Here is a 10609-nt window from a genome sequence, read left to right as displayed (position 1 = left end):
ATTAATATTTATGCACAAGTGTGTGTGTGTGTGTGTGTGTGTGTCTCATGTGGTCATGTGTACGTGCATGATTAATATTTATGCACAACTGTTCTGTTTACATTACATATGTCTCGGCTCAGACATGAGAAGTATGTGTCAGGGACTCCAGACAATCACAGATTATAAAGAGAAAACCAGCCACGTCGCCGACGCCTTGCTCTCAGACAAGCTAAACACCTTCTTCGCCTGCTTCGAGGACGACACAAGGACTGTGAGCTCTAGTTCTCCGTGGTCGACGTAAGACATTAAAGCGTGTTAAGCCTCGTAAGGCTGCCGGCCCAGACGGCATCCCTAAACGCATCCTCAGAGCATGTGCAGAGCAGCTGGCTGGAATGTTTACAGACATATTCAATCTCTCCCTATCCCAGTCTATTGTCCCCACTTGCTTCAAGATGTCCACCATTGTTTCTGTGCCCAAGAAAGCGAAGGTAACTGAACTAAATGACTATCGCCCCATAGCACCCACTTCTGTCATCATGAAGTGCTTTGAGAGGCTAGTTAAGGATCATATCCCCTCCACTTTACCCAACACCCTAGACCCACTACAATTTGCATACTGCCCCAACAGATCCACAGGTGACACAATCGCCATCGCATCTTCACTGCCCTATCCCATCTGAACAAGAGGAATACCTATGTAAGAATGCTGGTCATTGACTACAGCTCAGCCTTCAACACCATAGTGACCTCCAAGCTCATCACTAAGCTCGGGTCCCTGGGTCTGAACCACGCCCAGTATAGCAGGGTCCTGAACTTCCTGACGGGCCYACCCCAGGTGGTGAAGGTGGCAACAACACTTCCACTGATCCTCAACACAGGGGCCCCACTAGGTTGAGTGCTCAGCCCCCTCCTGTACTCCCTGTTCACCCATGAGGCTGAAGAAATCCGGATTGGCCCCTAAGACACTCTTCTACAGATGCAKCATTGAGAGCATCCTGTTGGGATGTATCACCACCTGGTACGGCAACTGCACCGTCCACAACCCCAGGGCTCTCCAAAGGGTGGTGTGGTCAGCCCAACGTATCACCGAGGGCACACTGCCTGCTCTCCAGGACATCTGAAGCACCGGTGTCACAGGAAGGCCAAGAAGGTTATCAAAGACCTCAGCCACCCAAGCAACGGCCTGTTCAGCTCACTACCATCCAGAAAGCGGAGACAGTACAGGTGCATCAAAGCTGGGACCGAGAGACAGAAAAACAGCTTCTACAGTGCCTTGCAAAAGTATTCATTGGTGTTGTGTTTTTCCTATTTTGTTACATTACAACCTGTAATGTACACACCATCATATACATATATATTTATATTCCGGACTCTGGTTCTAATTTATTTAAAATATTTTGATTTGCATATACTGTTTTGTATTGTTAGGTATTACTGTGCTGTTGGAGCTAGGAACATAAGCATTTCGCTACACCCCCAATAACATCTGCTAAATATGTTTACACAACCACTACAATTTGATTTGATTTAAGCTCATTTTTGCATAGTGTATTTATGCATGTAACATCAAAGACTTAGAAGCAGTGGTGGAAAAAGTACCCAATTGTCATACTTGAGTAAAYGTAAAGATACGTTAATAGAAAATGACTCAATTAAAAGTAAAAGTCACCCTGTGTAATGTAGTCTGTYGGTAGCTGGTGTAGAGGAGTCAGGCGCAGGACAGCAGATATGAGTAAATAAACATATTTTACTCAAAATAGACAAATACGATACAAAATATGCGAGCCCACATAAACGGACCGTATTACATAAAAACAATCAAACAAACATGGGGGAACAGAGGGTTAAATAATGAACAAGTAATTGGGGGATTGAAACCAGGTGTGTAAGACAAAGACAAAACAAATGGAAAATGAAAAGTGGATCGGCGATGGCTAGAAGGCCGGTGACGTCGARCGSCCAACGCCGCCCAAACAAGGAGAGGGACCGACTTCGGCGGAAGTCGTGACACCCTGTAAAATTCTACTTGAGTAAAAGTCCAAAAGTATTTGGTTGTAAATATACTTAAGTATCAAAAGTAAAAGTATACATCTTTTCAAATTCCTTATATTAAGCAAACCAGACTGAACCATTTTCTTGTGTTTTTTTAAATTTACGGATAGCCAGGGGCATGCGCCAACACTCAGGCATTATTTACAAACTAAGCATGTGAGTCCGACCAGATCAGAGGCAATAGGAATGACCAGTGATGTTCTGTTGATAATTGCGGGAATTGGACCATTTTCCAGTCCTGCTAAGCATTCAAATTGTAACGAGTACCTTTGGGTGTCAGGGAAAATGTATGGAGTAAAAAGTACATTCTTCTCTTTAGGAATGTAGTGAAGTAAAAGTAAAAGTAGTCAAAAATATAAATAGTAAAGTAAAATACAGATACCCCCAAAAAACGACTTAAGTAGTACTTTCAAGTATTTTTACTTAAGTACTCTACACCACTGCTTAGAAGCATGTTGTGGCTGTGTGTATTTGCTATGGGATGAAAGACACAGTACTTACAGGAATGGAGGTCTGCTGTAGCAGTTCCTCAGGGGAGAAGCTGATGACAGGACAGGATGGAGAGAGGGAGAAGAAAGAAGAATTGAAGAGGGAGGGACAGAGAGTGACAGAGAAATAGAAGGAGGAAATGAGAGGAAGAGAGGAAGAAACAATAAATGAAGAGACAGAGGAGGAGGAGTGACAGAGACAGAGAGAGGGGATAGAAGCAGGAGGAAATGATTAGAGAGAAGTGTTACTGACTGTAATGCTGAGTGACATTTGAAAGCCTCCCCTGATTAGAGGTTTCCTTGAGCACCATGTCAGACAGGCTTTCATAAAACCCACAGTGTGTGTGTGTTTGTGTGTGTGTGTGTGTGTGTGTGTGTGTGTGTGTGTGTGTGTGTGTGTGTGTGTGTGGTGTGTGTGTGTGTGTGTGGTGTGTGTGTGTGTGTGTGTGTCTCTGTCTGCAACCTTGCCTCATCCTCTGGCTCAGCTGAAGCTGTTTTGGTGTGTTTGAGAGAGAGGAGCGTCGGACGTTTTCTGTTATTAACATCTGTGTGTGTGTGCGCGTGCGTGCATGTGTGTGCGTGCGTGTAACTCTCTATGTGTGTGTGTAGCTGTGCATGTATATTTGGGGGGGATAAAGAGAAGGAGAGATGAAGATGGAGAGATTGTGTATGTCACTGTCTCACCCTCTATCTGCGTGTCTTCATTCCTCTCTCTTTCTCTGTGATGATGACCCTTGCACTGTTTTGTAGAATAGTAGTGAGATAACATGGTGCAGAATGAACTCTAGAGCTCTATAATAGAATGTGACACTCACTTATGGGAAGTTATAAACATATTTTATAACATCTTTGAATGTCAGTCATTGGTGACTGAGTAAACAACAATGCAAAGCCAATTGCTTGCAGGGAATGCAGCTGTCAAAAAGGGGAAAGGTAATTATAGGGAACGATAACAGATCATGTTTTGCCCCCATCCGACACACACACACACACCCACACACAGACAAACAGTTCCCCATTGTTCCTCCACAGCCACAGGTTGTGTTTCCCAGGGAGAGACTCAGGACAGTTTAATTACACTGTAATAAGTTGCTGTGGAAATACGCTACTGCGGGAAATAAGAAGTTGTGGCATCGCAATTAATGCTCAAAGGACAGCCATATTGCACACAAACACAGAAATGGGCCAGGGAGAGTGGGACACTCTTTTGCAGGAAGTCTTGTGTGTGACAAAGAGAGTTGATTGAGAGACTGTGGCTACAGTATATACATTTTTATGGGTGTGTTTCTGTCAGTGTATCTTTGCTAGTGGGGGATTTAAACACATACATGTATTTTCACAGAGGAATAACACAGCCAATGACAAGCATTTAAGACTCCAAAGAATAATAGATTAGCAAAGCAACAAAAGAAGACAACGTATTACTACTACTGGTACTGACAGTTGTGAAAAATCATGCATCCGAGTGTGTGTGTGTGTGTTTGTGTGTGTGCGCGTGTTAGTATCTTTGTTTCTCTTAGTCCCACTCCTTTTCAGAAATGATGGAGATGAATTTCTCTGCCGAATAAATGGATTAGAAACAGAAACAATAGAGGGAAAATCCAACGAGTGTTTTTTCTTTTGCCACCATTTCAGAAATCAGGGATTAGTGGCACATTGGGACTGTGCTGAGCAGGAGAGGCCGGTGTTCCAAAACCCATCATGGATTTGACTGCATCTGTTCCCCTCTCTGCTCCGGCTATGTCCATTACTCACTGAGAAAATTCCTGAAAAGCTTTACAACTGTTTGCCTTATCCAGCCACCGCAGAGCTGTCCAACAACACTCAGTGATGTATGTATGCATGCATGTCTGTGTCTGTGTCTGTATCTGTATCTGTATCTGTACTGGACCAAAAAGACAGCAGACTTTATAAGCCCAAACTAATTTCTAAAAAGACCAAACTTTTCTACTTCGTGTGCCGATAACTCTTAAATGTGTTTGTGCACCGAGGCTGCCACCTTGCCTCATCCTCTGACTCAGCTGAAGCTGTTTTGGTGTGTTTGAGAGAGAGAGCATCGGACGTTTCTGTTATTAACATCTGTGTTTTGTGCCCAATATTGTTTCTAGCTGTGTGTGTGTGTGTGTGTGTGTGTGTGTGTGTGTGTGTGTGTGTGTGTGTGTGTGTGTGTGTGTGTGTGTGTGTGTGTGTGTGTGTGTGTTGTGTGTGTGTGTGTGTGTGTGTGTGTGTGGTGTGTGTGTGTGGTGTGTGTGTGTGCACCTATCCCTTTGTTTGAAGCAATAGCAAATCTACTCAGGGGAGAATAGCTAAATATGGACCCCAATCTTAGCAGCTTGTCTTTTCCCCCATCTCTCGCTTCCCTCTCTTCCTTTTTCTTTCTGAGTGAGGAACCATTATGGGGGGAGAATCAGAGCGGACGCCATTCTCCTGTACTGTTGTCAGCAGTTGGCTGCTTTGGGATCAAAGTAGTGTGTGTGTGTGTGTGTGTGTGTGTGTGTGTGTGTGTGTGTGTGTGTGTGTGTGTGTGTGTGTTGTGTGTGTGTGTGTGTGTGTGTGTTGTGTGTGTTGTGTGTTGATGTTGTGTGTGCGTGGTTTGGTGTTTTTTTGTGCTTACTAGAGTGAGTTTAATTAAAGATGAAAGTGCGGATGATTAATTGATGGAAGTCAGACTGTTCCATTTGGTACTAAATGTGGACAGCTCCAAAAGATTATACATAAAATGAGAAGTATTARCCAAGAAACTGAAGGTTTTCACAAAAATATATATTTAAAATAAATGTGTAACAACGTAATGATTACTGTGTTGTGTGGTGTTGTTCTTTTAAACCTTTAAAGACTAAAAACAAGCCTGGTGCATATTTGTCATTGTCTTTTAGGACTCTGGACATTCCCAAATATATATATATTACACAGGGAAATGTGTCCACCAACTGGAGTGCCCTAAATTGCTCTGTCTGCAAATTCGGGATGTGCGTGTAAGTAGTGAGGCTCAAAGGCTCAGATGGAGCTGCTGAGGCAAAAAAACATCATGAGTTTTTCTATTAGTGATACAGTAAGTAAACTTTCAATTAATTTGTGATCTCTAAGGTGTGTTAGGCTGTTATGGTAGGACTAGTCTACTAGCAGGAGGTGCTGGAGAATGGCTGTTTAACTCCACTCATATCCCTCCCCTCGGTCACTCATTTCACTCATTGACCCACTCAGTGTTCCTAGTGTGCCATAGAGACAGCTGAGTACCTCTGAAAGTTCTCATCTATGAAAAATGGAGTGTGCAGGCTCCATCAAGCTGCCTTTCAACGGGAGATTAGAATAGCGAGAGTGGAGTGTTCAGGAAGATAACGCGCCTGCTCACAACATCTGTATTGAAACTGTAATCTTCATAGGAAACACATTATGCTGGCAAAGYAAAATAGCCCTCCCTTGCTTGGSCAAGATAAAGTCTTCATAGAAACAGATTTAACGAGGCGTTTATAGAGATTTATAGGCTAATATAGAAGTTAAGCAGACTGAGATCCCATGGTTTGGATAGAGACAGTTTGGCCCTGTGGTTGTGAGTAAGGCTAAGACATAAGTGATCATCAACTATATTTATTGATGCTCTCAATAATTTCTCCACTAAAACAGTACGAGCCTAAACCCAATTCAAAAACAAGGCAACAGACTGAAACGAATAGTGAYGGAGGGAGCATTGAGATTGGAGGTAAATAGAAAGAGAGAGATTTACAGGCAAACTGTAAAAAAAACAAAGAGTAGGCTAAGGGAGTACAGTATAAAGGACATTCAGGCAAAATGTATATGCATTCAAATAAATAGTCATATCATATATTCCTTCTATTATTTCCATATGTATTGGTTAACTCACTATAGAATTGCATGTAAAAAAAATAACAAAAAAGCTGCAGACGCTGATGACATCATCAGGTAGCCCCACGCTGCGATAAGGGGGGAGGTGAGGTGGGGCATAGTAAGGGACAGGTAGTTAAACAGAGTCGGGCAGTTGGGCTGAGGGTCTTGCTTATGCCTTCAAGTGGACATTCACTTCCACTCTACAGATATTGGAGTGGAGGAGGGGGTCATACATGCACCTGGTTATGCCAGCAGGGGGACATTGGGGGGTTGTCAGGGGTCATAGGTSAAAGATCACAGTGTGGAGTCGCGGCAGAGGACGATCTCCAGCTCGGTGCGGTAGAGCTTCCCCGCGTCGGACAGAGCCATGATGCTCTTCTTATAGCCCACCAGACCGGTCGAGTCCAACTCCTACAGCAAACAGGGGGCGAAACAGACGTGAGTGCTAGTGCCTCAACCAATGATGTCATTAACTATGGTGTATACCCTGTAAACAATCATGAGTCATTAGAACGTCCCCAGGACTTCACGAAATGGTCGCCTGAAGTCATCAGGACTTTGTGTCATGGTCCCCTGGAGGTTTTGTCTAGTTCCCAGTTGGCCTCGGGGACGTCCGAAGGACTTTTTTTTAGGACTTTCTTGGGATGTTGGGTCATGGTCCCATGAAGGATTTTGCCTAGTTCCCAGTCGCAAAGAAACATTTCTTCCCCCCCAAAAAAATCTACCTCGGGCACACGKACCCTAGTTTCACTACACATCACCTCTTGTTACTGTTGCCAAGACTATCAAGGCCCTGATTGGTGAACCACTGATCCAGGCACAGCTGTTTGTATTTTGGCAATGCCAGGGATTTACTTATTTCATGACACAACGTCCCAAGAACATGTTAAAAAACTCCTTGTGGACATCCCCAGGACAAACCTGGGACTAGACAAAACTTCCAGGGGACCATGATACAACGTCCCAAGAATGTTCAGGTGACCTTCAGGGGACCATGACACAACGTGCCAAGAACATCCTAAAAACATCCCCAGGTCAAGCCGGGAACTATAAAAAGGTCCACCAGAGAATGTTCCCTTGGGAACATCATTCGACGTCCTGAGGACTAGTAAAATGAAAGTCCTGAGAATGTACTAAAAAGGTCCTGACATGGTCCTCAGTGACGTTCAGGAAACTAGAACATTCTCAGAACGTCAGTGGGATAACGTCACGCAGAAACCTTTAAGGGACCTAATGGGAAAGTCGCCAAATATCCTCAGGACGTCCCCTGTTTGCTGGGTATGGCCCTAACAGTCAATGCAACACCACATCCTGATCCAACAAAAACTCAAAAGACCATAACCTGTACAAGACCACAATGTTCTGCCAATCATTCTGATCTTGTAAACACTCCAGGTGCAGTATGACATAATAAACCAATCAACTAATCAAAAGATGAGTCAGTAAATAAGTGAAGTCTCTTGTTGCTTACCATTTTGTTCTTGTCATGGAGGTCCTTCAGCAGTGCGTCCAGCTCCTGCTCATCGATGTAACCGTTCCCATCCTAGTGAAACAGTGAAAAACAGTGAAACAGCAGAAAGGGTCCGGGCATCTCATATCATATTCTCAGTAAAAGAACAATCAAACACTCAGATATCCTCCCACTCAGAGTATACACAGCCAAGATCAATCATTCACAGACCAACTGCCAATTCAGTCATTACAAAGGCATTAGTATGAGACTCCTGTACTGTACACCTGTCTTTCCTACTGTACTGTTTTCTTTGTGGAAGGTTCAGTGGCGTTTATTCATGGATGCCAAGGTAAGCCATGCTTCCCCCAAAAAATTATATATTTTGTCGCTCTGTGTTTCATAAATTTCCTTCAATTCGCAAGAGGCTGAAAAGAATGTATCTCAACGAAGAAAGCATCTGACCAAACCAAACAGRTCCCCTCTGTCTCAATATGTGTAGCGTATCTATCTGATGCTCTCTGGTCAGAAAGAGTATGACATTATTGCCGCCCATAGCATTGAATTCAAGGGAAGCCAGCGAGCATTTGGCCTCCCTTAATAAAAAATAAATAAAATAAAAGTCAATCAGCTTTGAGCTAAACTGAGTGAGCTCAGCAGTGAATGGTCCTGGCGCACCAAAATTAAAAGTGTCAATGGAAGCCAGTTTGAATTTGCTTCAGACCAATCACATCACAAGGCAAATGTCATTATTGACAGAAAGAAACTTGAATTGTTGCATCTCGTTGTGTTCGACCTTTTCATAAATTAGGGATTTGGACTCGTGGTTTTACTTAATTCTCTGCACTGGCCAATGACTATAACAGCGATTCTGATCCAACCATAAATWCATACATTGTGCCCCTGGCCTGATAGGATGGAATTTCAACACATAGCTAGATGTACGCTCTTAGAAAAAAGGGTTCCAGAAGGGTTCTTCGGCTGTCCCCACAGGAGAACCCTTTTTGGTTCCAGGTAGAACCCTTTTGGGTTCTATGTAGAACCCTCTGTGGAAAGGGTTCTACATGAAACCCAAAAGGATTCTACCTGGAACCAAATAGGTTCTACCTGGAACCAAAAATGGTTCTTCAAAGGGTTCTCTTATGGGGATAGCCGAAGAACACTTTTAGGTTCTAGATAGCACCTTTTTTCAAAGAGTGTAGTATGCTGATGTTAACTAGCTGGCCTGATGTATCGTTGCGTATGAAAGGAAGCTAGCGAGCAAGTATTTTAGCAAGATAGCCTAGGACAACAAAAAATAAAAGTGTGTACTGTATGACAGAGTCATAGACCGTTTAGGCAACATGAAAGAGGAGGATGGCATTGGCGTTTCTCTACAAGTAGGTTGAGTCAACATGTTTTTTCTACTTACACGCACACAAACACACACACACACACACACACACACAGACACACACATAAATCAGTAACATAAATCAGTAGCCACATCATATTTAGCTTACGTTGATTGGACTAAATCGTTTTTGGTATCTTTTAGTTGTCACTGTATTAGACTAAGAATAGGTTATTAGATGACGTATAAGTTGAAATTGTGCCGGAATAGTGGAGGCAGCTCCTATMTTCTTTGTAACTTACAGTAACTCTCTGTGTTCTAAATCAATAGTTGTTTAGTAGTCCGAAAATGTCGGAAACATTACCTTGTTGACCATGCTGTAGGTCATGTAACTGTTACATGCAATATGTTCTGTGGACTTCACTGGACAGATGTTGCTCTCCGGTTTTGTYATGAAACAAAGGTGTGGTTGAATTTATTCTGCCACTGTGTCTTCTTATTGTCTCGGCATTAGGCCTATATATCACGGTGTCAAGGCATATGAACTAACAGGTTATAGAGCAAACAACACAGTTATCACAAAACATAGGTTGTAATATGGCTTTTTTTCTGGATTGGCTTCCCCCCTGATTTTACCCACGCACCGCTACTGGGAAGGTTACCAGGGTAACACTAACAAAATAAGTGATACAGACGCAGGTGTGTCTCTGGAGTATTTACCTGTGCAAGAGACCATTTGCATGGAGCTAGTAGCTTGAGTGACAGGGATACAAGCAATCTCTCTCACACACTCTCCCAACTACACACCCTCCCTGCAAATATGTCTATTGTGCTCATTTACCTTGTCATAGAAGGTGAAGATTACATTGAACTGCTCTGCTGAAAGCTTGCATCCCTGGAGAGACGGAAAAGACAGGGAAGGGAAAGGAAAAATATCATATACAGTATATTGTATATGATATACAGTTGAAGTCGGAAGTTTACATACACCTCAGCCAAATACATTTAAACTCAGTTTTTCACAATTCCTGACATTTAAGCACAGTAAAAATTCCCTGTTTTAGGTCAGTTAGGATCACCACTTTATTTTAAGAATGTYAAATGTCCGAATAATAGTAGGGAGAATGATTTATTTCAGCTTTTATTTCATCACATTCCCAGTGGGTCAGAAGTTTACATACACTAAATTAGTTKTTGGTAGCATTGCCTTGAAATTGTTTAACTTGGGTCAAACGTTTCGGGTAGCCTTCCACAAGCTTCCCACAATAAGTTGGGTGAATTTTGGCCCATTCCTCCTGACAGAGCTGGTGTAACTGAGTCAGGTTTGTAGGCCTCCTTGCTCGCACATGCTTTTTCAGTTCTGCCCACAAATTTTCTATGGGATTGAGGTCAGGGCTTTGAGATGGCCACTCCAATACCTTGACTTTGTTGTCCTTAAGCCATTTTGCCACAACTTTG

General features: G+C 43.0%; 1 pseudogene; it reads right to left on the bottom strand.

The window, feature by feature from the left end:
• Nucleotides 1–6094: 6094 nt before the first annotated feature.
• LOC111974448 (calretinin-like) overlaps nt 6095–10609 on the bottom strand; it is a 15045-nt pseudogene continuing 10530 nt past the window's right edge.

Source organism: Salvelinus sp. IW2-2015, linkage group LG15 (genome assembly GCF_002910315.2).
Source record: "Salvelinus sp. IW2-2015 linkage group LG15, ASM291031v2, whole genome shotgun sequence".
NCBI lineage: Eukaryota > Metazoa > Chordata > Actinopteri > Salmoniformes > Salmonidae > Salvelinus > Salvelinus sp. IW2-2015.
The sequence above is the reverse complement of the archived record's forward strand: the minus strand, read 5'-3'. Positions and strand labels throughout refer to the sequence as shown.